A 14571-nucleotide genomic window follows, 5' to 3' on the forward strand; every position below is an offset into this window, starting at 1 on the left:
GGACATAGTACCTCGTGGCTTAAGAGTCCTGAACATGCCCTCATACATTAATTTGTATCCTGTCTTGCTGCAGAAATGGAACAAAATGAATCTACAGCTTGGCTTGGATTACATGAGGTTAATGAATGACTTTTTTACAAAGACTGAAGCAGAGCTGCACACTGAATTATGTGAATTAGAGAATAGCATCTCTGCATCTAATCTATTTCCTAAGCATGTGTCTATGATAAATTGCTTGAAAAGTTTTATAAACAGAATGAGAGTTTTGAGAGAGCTAAAAGACAAAAACTGAATAGAGACATTAATGATTACAGCAATGGCCAGAGTTTTGCCTGTCCAAAAATGAAATGTAACTTTTAACACTGAGGCTCCTTGAAATGCTATTTTTGTTTCAAATAAACTGCCTAACTCTTTGGATGAATTAGATGACGTTACTATGCCTTTAAATGCTGTCCAACAGGGCAATAAACAGCCAAATTGTAATGAACTCTAACAGAATGGATTGAAAGCTATTTCAACCAATGAAAAGCAATTGACCTTTTCAGTGACATCAGTGGATGCACGTTCGCAACTGATAAGGAATCCTCAATCCACTAAGGTGTTTTTTTTTTTTCATCGGAACAGATGGTTGTACATCCAAAGTTACCAGAACAGGTTATGTTGAAGAAATGAGAGCATTCCAGGGGTCATTCTATACAAAGGAATTCAGGAAAGAGCCAGAGCAATTTCAGAACTCAGCAACTTTGAAAGGTACTGTTAATGTGAATTCTGTTATTAATTTATCCAAGACAGAATTTACACATTCTGATTTAACAGTGCTAAATAAGGGACTAAAATGTTTTCCCTGTGCTGCTGATGGTCTGAGTTCTATATTGACAGATTTAAAACTTTTGCTCGTAACCTGGATTTAAAACTTATATTTAAACAGTATGAGACATTGCAAAATAATATATGTAAATGCAAAAGCGTATTTATACCAAATAGCTATCCAGTGGTCTCTGCTTTCTCTTCTATCTGTGAAAAACAGATTAGAGAAATTTATAATAAAGGTTGCTTTAGAAAAATGTTGAATTTATCTATTGATGAATGTGCTTCTTTGAAAAAAAATAATGATGGATGATAGTATTATCATAAAAGAAGCAGATAAAGATGGTGCTGTTATTATCATGGATAAGCAAATGTACGTTAGTAATATTTCTTCTTTTCTTGCTGATGAGAGTACATTTAAGAATGTGAATAGTGAAGATGTGAATAAATCTATAAATGTTATTAATACAATGATTTATGATTTACAGCTAATGAATGATATCAGAATAGATTTATGCCAGTATTTTACTGTGATACATCTTAAACTACCTATTTTATATGGCTACCAAAGGTTCATAAAAAACTTTGACCCCTCCCATGAGACCTATTGTCTCTGGGAGGGGTCGGGTGATGGACCCCATTTAAATATACTTGTAAAGTGTAGTATCCAAACAATTATTGCATGTGAAAAGTTATATACAGGACACTGCTGATTTTTTGAAAAATCTTTCTAACTGGTTTGTGACATATAAATCTATGGACACTACTATGTTCATGATGGAAACTCTTGACATCCAGTCACTTTTTACTGTTATACCTAACAACTATGGTATAGATGCTATCAGAGAATTATTAATAAGGAGTGTACAGTATGCATGTAGATTTAGTGAAACTATTTGCAAATTATTGCAGTTAGTACTTAATAATAACTATTTTGTATTTGATGAAAACAATTTTCATCAAATATCTGGTGTAGCAATGGGTACTCCCATTGCTAACACATATGTGAATTTAGTACTAGATAAATGGGAAACTGAATTTGTATACCATGGTCCACAGCAGTATTCTGAAAAGATTGGTTGTTTCAAGAGATTTGTGGATAGCCTGTTTTTTATCTGGTATGGTAATGGGGATGAGGTTGAAGTCTTTTTGAATTATTTAAATAACAGCACTGAGTTCTTACGTTTTTCCATGACATGTTCGGAGACTAGTATTAACTTTCTTGATTTAATGATTATTTTTAATGGAACTGGAATTCAAACTACTGTTTTCAAAAACCTACACATAGAAATAAATTATTCCACTGGAATAGTATGAGTGCCCATCATTTGTTCAAGAGTGTTACTAAGGCACAGTTCATTAGGGTCAGCAGACTTAACACCTCTATAGAAGAATGCAAGAAACAGATGAAGGAATTGAAGGATGAATTTATTGAGAGGGCTATAGTAATGAGTCCTTAGGTATGGAAATTGAACATGTTCTAAGTTGTAAGGACGAAAACACAAAACCTTATTTCTCTTCCACTGTCATGGAAGCGTCTTCTGAACCTTATATAGTTTCTAGTACAGAGCCAAATATGTGTAAGATACAGTTTGTAACAACCTATAATAGAGCTACTCCTGAGATAAGAAAGATTATTAAAAACAATTGGTGTATACTAACAACATTACCAGAATTATGTTCAATAATTTGTATAATTCCTAGCTTTTCATACAGAAATTGCCAGAGTTTAAAACAGAAGCTATGTTATATGGATATGAATATCAAAAATGATAGGGGAACAATAGCCATGTTAGGCACATTCTCTTGCCAAAACTGCTGTTACTGTGATGTCATAAATAAAAATAATGCCTTCCTACATCCAGTAACTAAAATGAATTATATATTTTTAAGCCCAGCAACGTGTCACAACTAATATAATGTATTTAGCCACCTGTAATACATGTGAAGCATTCGATGTTAGAAAATCAACTAGAAAATTGAAGGAAAGAATAATTGAACATCATTCGTAGATCAAGAGAAATGTTGACACTAACTCTTTGGCTAAACATATTAGTGAATATGGTAATGGACACAAATTTTTATTTAGAGTGATAGAATATATAAAGATGTGAGGAGTGGAGATTTTAACAATAAATTAGAAATGAAGGAATATCAATAGGTAATACGCCTTTGTGCAGATGGACCACCAGTTTTAAACCAAACAGTTTCTTTGAAACCTCTATTAAGGCATAAGCAAATGTGTTTAAAATAGAGACCTGTGATTTTAAATTTTAATCATTATTTTAACCAGGATGTTAATTGTTTAATTGATTAATTATTGGCTGTCTGTTATTGGTATGAATGTGGTTATTATGTGTTAGAATTTTTAGACACTGGTAAAGGGTTTGTTTGACCTAAAAGCTTTGTTTTATTAAACACTTGTTTAGTATCAACATTCATTGGTTTATTCTTCTTTCAGTATTGGCTTTGACTAAGCTTTGTTCTGCAATTGTTTGGCTGCATTGAGATACACACATACACACACACACACACACACACACACACACACACACACACACACACACACACACACACACACACACACACAGACACACACACACACACACACACACACACACACACACACACACACACACACACACACACACACACACACACACATACACACACACAAGTTAACCTCTGTGAGAGTAGAAGCACTAATTATCTAGTTATACAAGCTAAGCTAGAGAACATAGTACATAACACTAGCACCACCACAGAAGTCTAACTATGACACTGTTAGAGTGCACTTTTTGTATGTCTTTATTGTATGCTAACAAGAAGATGTTTGGGGGGAGAGTCTGACATAATTGTGGACTCACATTCATGTGTAAAACTGTCTCCAGCCTGATATTCATACACTTAAGTTGATTGCTGTTAGATTAGATAATCTACCTGTCTAGTTACACAGGCTAGAGAACACAGTACTTAACATTCTTGCCACCACAGAAGTCTGATGTTAACAGTGTCTGTGTGCACTTATCAAGGATGACATCATCAGTGTATGCTGAGAAAAGGATGTTGGGAGGGCTGTTTGAAACTGCTTTATAGTCATATAGCAGTGTAAAAGTATCTTCTGAATGCTACTTGAGTGAGGCTGCAGGACCTGGCCTCATGCTCTTCTGATTATGCATACACCCACTCAGGCATAAACAGAAACACACACACACAAGTTGATGGCTGTGAGACTAGATCCTCTACCTATTTAGTTGTGCAAGCTAGAAAGTACAGTACTTTATGCTCACACTACCACAAAAGTCTGCCTTTGACACTGTCACAATGCATTTTACAGAGGATGACATCATCACAGTGTAGCAAGTAACATATACTGCTATGAAACTTGGGTGCAAAGCCATGATTTGTGATATGATTGTATGATCACAATTTGCAAAAGTACATATAAATACATTGGTACAGTCTGGTAACCTAAGTGAAATTAGCTGTCATGAATGTATATTGCAAAGTGAGACAGACATGTACCTGTTTCTCAGGATGCTGTGTAGATGATACACCCATACATATTCTGGAAACACAAGTAGTGCAATGATGGGGTTATATGTCTTCACATTTAGGTAAAGGTATGTCCACATTAACACAAGTTACTGACAATATCAGTGGGATATGAGCATTGTTGATCACTGTCCACTGTCAATATAAACCCTTACCACATGTAACAATGCAGTTAGGCTATGTAATTCGAGAATCTGTTTGACAGTAGCCCAATTACAGAGAGATCATGAGCAAGTGCATTGCTGCAGAGCACACATGAAACTCAGAAAATATGCGTTCAGCCAAGGACACAAGTTAATGCCCTTCTATTGTATTTACAAATACATTTCCACTTATTGGAGAAGTACATCACAGTAAGTAGAGTTAGACATGCTATACATCTCTTCACAAAGCAAATTGCTATGAAGCTAATTTGCTCAGATGATGGCAAAGTATTAGTACATGTGTGATTTGAATTTCAAGAATTCAACTTGGACTTAAGTATCAGCATCCACTGGTGTACACTGACAAACTGTGTGCACATAGGGATATAAAGTAACTAACCAAATTAGGGTTAACTGCAAAAATACCTCTCTCTGTTGTTTATGTTTCATTTGTCAGGCTTGCAAGATGTCTTATAGGATAATCTGCTGGCAACTAGTATGATGTACATGCTGTGGTCTATTTTTGGAAATGATGGAGCCAAAGTTTTATTACATAAATAACTGTTGGCCTTGTTTTCCTCATTTGTTTGATATTAAGCACTGAGCAAATCCAGTTCTTTCTTTCAGAAAAACAGTGAAAAATCTAATGTAGTATGCCTTTGCACAAACACGATCAGCAGTGATGGCTGGCCATCAGCATTCTGGACTGTCCTGAGTTTGGAAAATATAACTTCTGCCTAGCTTTTTCTGTTGCACAGGTTGTAAGAGCAATGGACACCTAGTTAAAGCACAGGTGAATGAGGGTTCAAATTGAGATGATTCTCTTGTGACTATCAGCAACTACACTAAAGTATGTGTTCTCAGCAGATTGTATCAGTAAGACCAACTTCAATACTGTTGTACAACTGCTGGCTGTTTTGCAGGCCTCAGTGTGAATCACAAGTTAATTTTATGAACAGCTTAATGCAAATAACATGGAGTGGTACATCTTTTGAATTGTTAGTATGACTGAACAGATCTGCTAACTATTTGTGTAGGGGCAGGCAGTTATCCTGAAAAGTGCATGCAGTATGCTTCTTCACAGTAAGGACACTTTCCTCACCATATTAGATGAACATTTCGTCTACCATCACCTGAACATGACACAAAGAGAATCCTACAGCAGATTTGGAAATCTTGTACACTACAGGAGCACTGATAACCTATCTAGTGAAGGTAATATGTTGGTATTATCCATCAACAGAGTCATAACAGTATACAGAAATCATGAGATGACCTTTGCATCTATCAGCCTAATATATAGACAAATGTAAAGAGGGTTGGGAATGAAGGGGTGAATACAAGGAGAGATGGACATATACATAACAATGTTTGGTGTAATGGAACATTCATGGACATGTTTTTGGTGTGTTCTCATTGTTCACCTGCCATCTCTGTAGCATGAAGTGACTGACATAGGGGTAAAGAAGTGTTAGGTGAGGGACAACAGGCTTATGCTAAGCAGAAAAAGGTTGGAACATTTATTTTAGTTTGTGGGAATGGATGTCACTTCAAATTATGCTTTTGGCCAGTATTCAATTTTTCTCCATGAGGACTCATAACCATGGCAAATTGTAATATGTGGGTGGTTAAACATAATCATACACCATATAACATCACACTCCGAAATTATGTGAGATGCATCTGGAATCAAGCTCTTGGTGCTATAGGCAAACAAAGTCTTCAGTCAAGTTATTTATGTCAACAATCTATATAAGAACTTGCATTTTGTTACATCCAGGAGTCTAAGAACAGTCAGAGTAACTGCTGCAAAGTAGTGCCTTTGCTCTTCCTTAATGCTGTACTGCTATAGTGCAGCTTGTTTAAACACATTTGAATGGAGATAACCAGACTAGTGTGGCTGATGGCAAAAACTCACCAGGTTTTGCCATAGGACATGAACAGCCAATCAACTCCACTCTGCATTGATACAAAATGCCAAACTGTGCAAATGCAAAAGACAAAAATTGAAGGCTTTTTTAATGGGCCATTTCTGGCCATGTGTGTTGTGTGTGATTCTATTTTTTGACCAGATTAAACGTGAATATGGGGATGATAGGAAAGTGGTTAAATGGGGTGTCAAGCAGATGGAAGAACAAAGGTGAAGCAATACAGGCATGTGTAGGAAGGAATTAGGAAAGAACCATGGATATCTACTTCTTCAACACAATAATGTGCACACATAGACAACATTTGAAAAATTTGGACTGTCACCACAGCATGGATGGGTGACAAGAAGAGGAGAGCTATGTAAAGGGCATTTTCTTTATGTGTGGGACAGGTGCCCTTTTTTGGTTTCAAAAAGAAAGGAATGTAGTTGAAGGGATCTAGGAATGAGAAGGTCAGGTAGGTAGTGTCGGCAAAGAAACAGGTGCAGACAAAGAGGGCATACAAGACAGATACATGGATGCTGATGGACACAAAAGGTTGGAGTACACCATGACGGAAGATAGGTAGAGGACATTGGAGGCACATGCCCATCAAGTGTGGGGAACAGTGAGAATCTAGTCCTCTCCCACAGTGAGAATCTAGTCCTCTCCCTCAGATAGGTCATTACTGTCCCCTTCCTCAGTTGCCTGTGAGACTGATTGATGTGGGAGTCTCTTTTCTACTTAAATACTACTGTAAATGCTACAGTTTTTTTTACATCCAACAATTTTTATCTCTTTAATATAGCTGCTTCATTTTAACATGATGTATGTAATGACTCTCAATGCTAGAATGCTTTTATCTGTTTAACTGCTGAGCTGTATCCTGTCTGTTTTACATTTCTGTCTTATTAGTTAGATTTTTGCTGTTACAATGTGTTATTACCTGTTTTTACTACTATGTATTAAATTCTAGTATTTCTGTTAACATATGTGGAGCTTTCCTCCCGGGCCTCCGCTGTAAATGGACCCAGTCCAGTTGGACTATCCCGGTAAACAAATATAAAATAAATAAATTAATTAATACTTTTAGGAGTAAGTTCTGCAGTCATATAGTCACAAAGGACACTATCAGACTGTGCACCATCCCTGGCAGCACCTGGCAAGTGACATAATCACTACCTCCACAAGTACTCTCGGAGGATACCATTGCACCACCAGCCAGTGCACTGCCACCTGATGAGGATGAATCAGGTAGGGCAGGGGTTGTGGAGGCAGTACTGCCAGGTTGCATCCCAAAGGTGCTGGATGTTGGTGTGGATGCTGGTGGAAGGCTGGAAGGCCAAGCCACAGTGGTTGGCCTACCTCCCTATGCTGAAATGCATTTGGTTTGTTGTCAGAAAGGTATGACCTCATTGTGATTCCAGGTAACCCACACACAACAAAATATTGATAAGGAGTGGGTTTAGATAAAAAAGAAAAGAGATGATTAGAAACATGATATGTCATTCATACTTTTTTACAATAAATATCCTTTTATTATTATACTAGTTATAGAGCTTTCACAATCCCAAAAATGATTGTGAATTCTGACAAGTAATCCTTGGAATATGCACATATGCCATATATGCTTTTAATGATGCTACAGATTAAGTTAACAACATAGCTTTAAAGCCAATATTGCTGCACTTTACTGCTAAAATGATACTCGTTGAATGTGAATATATAGTTTACTTGTGGTAATTTAACCCACATAATCTATATAAACTATTATACTTGCCTAATACAATTACCAGCAGCTACAGAGGAAAATATGCATGCTTGTTGTTACAGTTAAGGTATGCATGCTGAAGGTGGTACTGATCAGTTGAATCACAATATTTAATACAATCAGGGTCATTTGTGTTGCAGACATACCCCCTTGCTTCTCAGAGTCACGCCAATCTCTCAGCATCTGCCTCCCTGTTTTCTGTTATTTCCTCTGCAGCTGTAAAAAAAAACATATTATAATAGGCTGTTACTGAGAACATTTATAGCATACAGATGAATCATACATCTTATTCTCATTCTTTTCCCAGAGATTTGACCAAAGAAAAAAGATCATTGTTAAATAGTTTATGGAAGAATCGGCCAGTTCACATTATAACACCTGACAAAGGTAATGGAACTGTCCTTTTTGATTCTTTGGATTATTCACTTGCCATGTCTAATATTTTATGTGATACTGATACTTACATTTTAGTATCAAGGAATTAAATTAATATTGCTTATGCAAGAATTGATTCTTATTTAGAAAAATGTTCACTTAATCACAAAATCGATCCAGAGACATATATATATTTTTTAAATTGCCAAACCAATTATTCCAAAAATTTTTGGCATACCTTAAAGTCGTAAAGACATAGACAACCCACCTTTCAGACAAATAGTAACCACCCAAAGTTGAAAGACCTAGTCATTGGCAGTGTTAATTGATCATTGGTTAAAGCCATTTATGAAATGGATTTTCACATATTTACTGATTCTTGGGATTTTTTAGGGTGACTTAAAAATAATTTATGGAATAAATATTTGATATTTTGTATCACTGATGTTATTTATTTATTTACAGTTATACCTAAAGATAAAGATTTGGAATGTTTCCACAACTGTCTGGTAGAGTTTGCTTCTTTTCAGAATGACAAAAGTAACTTAATAGTAGATATGATTTTTGTTTTGGTTTTAGACAGCAATTATATTTATTATGAAGGTGAACTGTTTAAACAAATCAGAGGTGTCACCATGGGTGCATCATGTGTCCCCACGTAGATCAATTTTCTTTTATTAGCTTGGGAAAAGAGATTTGTATTGAACTCTGCACTATTCAAATATGTTAAATTATACATGAGATTCCTGGGTGATAGTTTTATTTTAAGGGATGGTTCAGAGTATCAAATACCCCCTTTTATTGATTATATGAATATGACCACAACGTTTTTAAAGTTCACCCTTAGCTTCGATAAGTGCAAGATTAATTACTTGGACACCTTGATTATGCACATGAATAGAGGTTTTAGGTCCAAAGTATATAGAAGCTCCACCTTTAGTAATTCATATTTACACTTTTATAGTTGTCATCCCTTTTCACAAAAGAAAAGGTTGGTGAAAGGGCAATGTATATGGGTAGCCAGGATGACATCATACAGAGAGGATCTTATTACTGAATTAGACCAAGTAGTCAGTATATTTATGGCCAGAGAGTATCTGGAGTCATTAGTTAAAGAAATTATACTCTATGTCCAGTCTAAATGGGGTTTTAAATATAAACCTTTGTTATGGGTAGACTTATCAAATGTGGCAACGATCAAATGTACTGATAATTTTGAAAGACCCTTGGTAATTCAGTATAGTGCTTTTTCTGGTGATATTAAAAACATTGTTAAGAAAAGGTGGAACAATGTCAGAACTTGTCTCACATTTTTAAATTACTATGACTGGAACCATTTTAATATAGAAAGTGGCTTGTAATTTCAAATCTGTTTTCACATGAGGTATTAATTATGATATGGGGGTTCACAATATCAAACATGGGATTACGCTGTGTGGTTTTTGCAAGTAGTGGCCACATATTTTGGAGGGTGACATATTATTTTTGGATTACAGTTTTCATTCCAGGCTAATTTTATCTAAGGGCAACTGTTTTTCCAAGAGCATTATATACCTCAATATGTTATGCATATTACATTGGGGGGGGGGGTTCTCTATGTAAAACATACTTTAACTTGCCACACTTACAATAAATTTAGTTTTGCCATTTTAGAACAAGTGAAAGTGAACCCCTGTGGGGGTGATTGGGCGGTCCTGTTGGAATATAAAGAACTGCTATGGTTATTATTTTTTCTGATAAAATAGAAAATAGCAATAGGTAGTCCACAATTGAGTTAAAAATGGAAATCCTTTATTAAAATACACAAACTCAACTGTGGACTACAGTTTTCTATTTTATTATTTTGTAGTACATATTTTACAGGCTGATTTTTACTAGTGAACTAGGTGCATGACATATTTTAAGGAGTGAACTTTACACCCTCTGCACTGACAAGTTTCTTCTTTGTTTAAATATGTAGATAACATATTTAGTGGAATGAGTGATCACACAATATTTATGAAAATGTCTACAAAACTGCAGCTCTGCCTTCTCTGCCTTCTCTTTGTATTCGGAAAATCATTCCCTTCCCTTAGCTTTACCATCACACATGCAATCTGTAGTACATATTCTCTCATTTACTTTCAAGGTGTAATACAATTACTTGACAGTGAACATCAGTTTTCAGCAAAGGCAGGAAACTGTGCTATTATGCCAAGGGAATATACACATGGGTTGTTTGGCTTTCTTTAAAAGCTCACTGCAGTTAATCCCACACTTTCTAAGTGTATCCTCACTGACACACCTACTTCAGTGAAGGGTATCTGTGCAATACTGTGTTTTGCCTCAGCCAGAGTACTAATCCACAGTTGCAAGCCATTAGCACCCAACAATGGTGTGAACATTATACTATGTTTATATTTGATACATGAAGTCAGAAGTTTGGTATTCAGCAATTCTTATGAGTTGATACCTCATTTGCAGATATAGAGTGCTCAGAGGGCTGGATCTACACTAAAATGCAATCATGTAGCTAGAGAACCTGAAGGTGAGGAGACTGTTCTCAATCATGCTTATTGCTACATTTGTGAGAATGTAGGAATAAGTAGACTTTTTGACTGCTTTTTCTATACTGGGTATATTAACTGCATGGAGCAGGATGTTTGGTAAACTGCATAAGAATATATTACAGATGTTAGTCATGTCAAATATTGATGGAATTGCTGAACAACTCACACACATTCTACTTAGCTATATTTATAAGTACCAGTTATGCAGGCATGTGCCATTTGTTCATGTTCTTACACAATTATTTTTCTAGTACAGATTTCTCACTTGCATTGACTGTACTTCATTTACAGCTGTCATCACTCAGGGCTGCCTTTGCCTGATTCTAGCAGTACACAGCCATTATATGGAGAAGTAAAGTTTGGGAATTTTCACTGGAATGACTTTTCTATGTATGTGCATAGGATGAAAGGTGCACCCCTTAAGTGGTCACCACATGTGCTATCCATTGCTTCTTGTCTAGTGTGAGGGCATATTGTGCATGTCTACATCTACCTACATACATAGCAGCTGGGGATCCCCCTCTGATTCCTCATCTGCATGTGGATGTGGTGACCCTGGCAGTGGTGGTAGAATGTGTGCTTCTACCCCTTGATGTTCCTCCTGCATCTGTTTTTGCTGGATGGTAATGTGTAGGATAACACAGACTGTAATAATTTTAGCATATGGACTAGGATTGTACTGTGGGCCCTCAGACTCGATGTATCAAGGCAATGAATACTTGACATCAGCAGACCAAACACATGCTCTGTGATGTTTCTTGTTCGGGTGTGTGCCTCAATATAACATACCTCTGTGGGTGTGTATGCATTTCTGATAGGTGCCATCAGTCATCGTTACAATGCACCCCCTGCATCCCCCAGTATGTGGCCTTGTCAGACATCATCTCTGGAAAACTTTTGGTAGAGCTATTGAGTTGTGCCAGATATGCGATTGGTGGTAAATGCTGAGGTTGCTGACACACACATTTAGGATGATTCCCCTAGCATTACACGCATAATGGTAGTTAAGGGAGTGGAACCCCTTTCCGCTGATATAGACCCTTCCCTGTTCCCTGGGTGGTGATTTGACCTCAATGTGGGAGCAATCTATTGCACCCAGGACTTCAGAGAAGTGTGCTACTGGTAGAAACCCCTGCATAGTTCTAGCTCTGTCCTTGGAGCTATAGGAGAAATGTATATATATATATATATATATATATATATATATATATATATATATATATATATATATATATGTGTGTGTGTGTGTGTGTGTGTGTGTATAGCCACTGGCATGCTATAACAGAGCATTGAGGAACTGGTGTAGAATTCTGGATGTTGATGCTTGTGACACTCCCAGAATGTCCCCCATGGGTCTTGGAAAGTTTCCTCTACCCAAAATTCTAAGTGCTATTCATACATTGGTCTGCAGCAATATGAGTTCCCCTCAATTTGTCCTTTGTCTCAGGTGAAGATAACACTGTTTTCAGAGTTCCTGGAATATGTCTCTATCTACCCCTTAGCACTTTACTATTTTCACTTCATGCAGACCTTGAAAAGTTAAACAGGGCCTAAATGCCCTCCTACTCCCTGCCTGAGAGCTATCAGCAGCAGCACAGAGTTGAGCCTGTTGCACGTGCACATGCATTAGAGCAGCAGCAGCCCCTAACATTCTTTCTTTCCTGTGCATTTTCTGTGGTTGTATTTCTGTAGGTTTTGGAGTACATGGCACATGGCTAGGTGGAACATACACAATTCCTTTATAGCTTGCTGAATAGCTCTGCCATCTTGGATTGGTTGATTATCATACAACTCAGTTGCTTTTGCACTCACTAGAATGCCATAATATTTATCTGCTTTGCACAGCTCTAATCTTCATACAGAGACAATTACCAAATACAGATTTCTGAGCTATCATGTGGGCGTAGCTGCGTGACACAAACATGGCATGACCGAATCATGTAGGGCTTATTGAATCCAGCCCATTGTCTAGGTACATTGCAGCATATTTGGTCTGGTGTTTCAAGAATCTGTTTATTAATCACTGGCCAGTTGTCAAAACACAATGCAACCCAAAAAGATCACTATGCAATGATAATCATTTTGATGTTGAGAAGGCTGTCTTCTTCTTAACTTCAGTCATTACAGGAACTTGGTAATAAAATGCCATGATATTTAACATAGTTAAGAATCATACCTTTCTGAGCGTTTATACTAATTCACCATTTCTAGACATAGGGTAACTGCCGATTTTTAAAATGCTGCTCAGTTGCCTAAAATCATTACTCCTTAATTACCCTTAGCTGAAGTATATATATATATATATATATATATATATATATATATATATATATATATATATATATATATTTTTTTTTTTTTTGTAATGCCTTTATTTATGACTCTGGTATTTGGTATGATTTTAAGTTAACCTCCTCTCCTCTACCAGCCACATTATGGGGTTGAATCAAATTTGTTCTGCCAGATCATTCTGAAAACAATTGATTTGTCTTGTAACAGAAATTATTTTATTTCTGTAGCTTGGAAAATGTATTAGCTACCTGAACTGCAGGCATACCTCTCAACTGTTTAGATTTTTGGCTCATATTTTTGGTCTGTTCCTCATAAAATTTGTGGTTTTCTGGCAAATCATTGACAGGATCTGAAGATTGATGTCACTAAACAATGAGTTTCAGAATTCAGATCCTTCAGAAAATGCATGTTAAACAAACCCTGTTACTTTATCAACTTTTTAAGTTTATAATAGCAGTATTTAAAATATGGTCTTATTTTTTGGCCTTTGCCCCCTGTTTTGTTGGGCTTTGTTCAGAATTATTCTACTAAGAGGTTAAGAGGTATGTATTATCTGCATGTACAAAATCCAGTTTTCTTTCTTTACCAGATTCCTGCCACATTCTGACAATGTTTACAGTATGTGGTAGTGTATCACTTCTGGTATGCTCCTACCTGTATGTCTAATTCTGTAGATGACCTAAGCTCATAGGTAGCTTTTATGTATGGAGTCCAGTAGATGATTAAGGAGCCTGGCTCAAATTCCCAATTGCCCCAACATACTGCCTAGTTAAGTGATATGCTCAATGTCACACAGTAAGCAAATAAAGTTGGAAAGATTCAAACCCGCTACCTTTGGAACAGGAAGCATCGCAATGATAAGTAATTGCATTAGTCCTCTGCACCATCTAACAGACATGAGTGGCCTTAGCCACTTATCTTTTGTGCTGTCCTAAATTATTTTCTCTCATTTTCCTCATTTTTTTCTCTGTTATTTCAAATGAACCAAACCATTTACCCCAAAACACATTTTTTTTTGTCAGAGGGGGCCAACAATAACAAATTCTAGCTCTAAACTTTTTGGTAATTTCATACTATTGTATAGCATGTGTTGTGTAGCTTTTAATCTCTCTTTGTGTTCCTGTACTATGGTATCCCTACTTTCAGCCTGAACTGCATGCTGATATAGTGAT

This window comes from Protopterus annectens, chromosome 8.part0 (assembly GCF_019279795.1).
Source record: "Protopterus annectens isolate FY-2018-M chromosome 8.part0, PAN1.0, whole genome shotgun sequence".
In the NCBI taxonomy this organism is placed as follows: Eukaryota; Metazoa; Chordata; order Ceratodontiformes; family Protopteridae; genus Protopterus; species Protopterus annectens.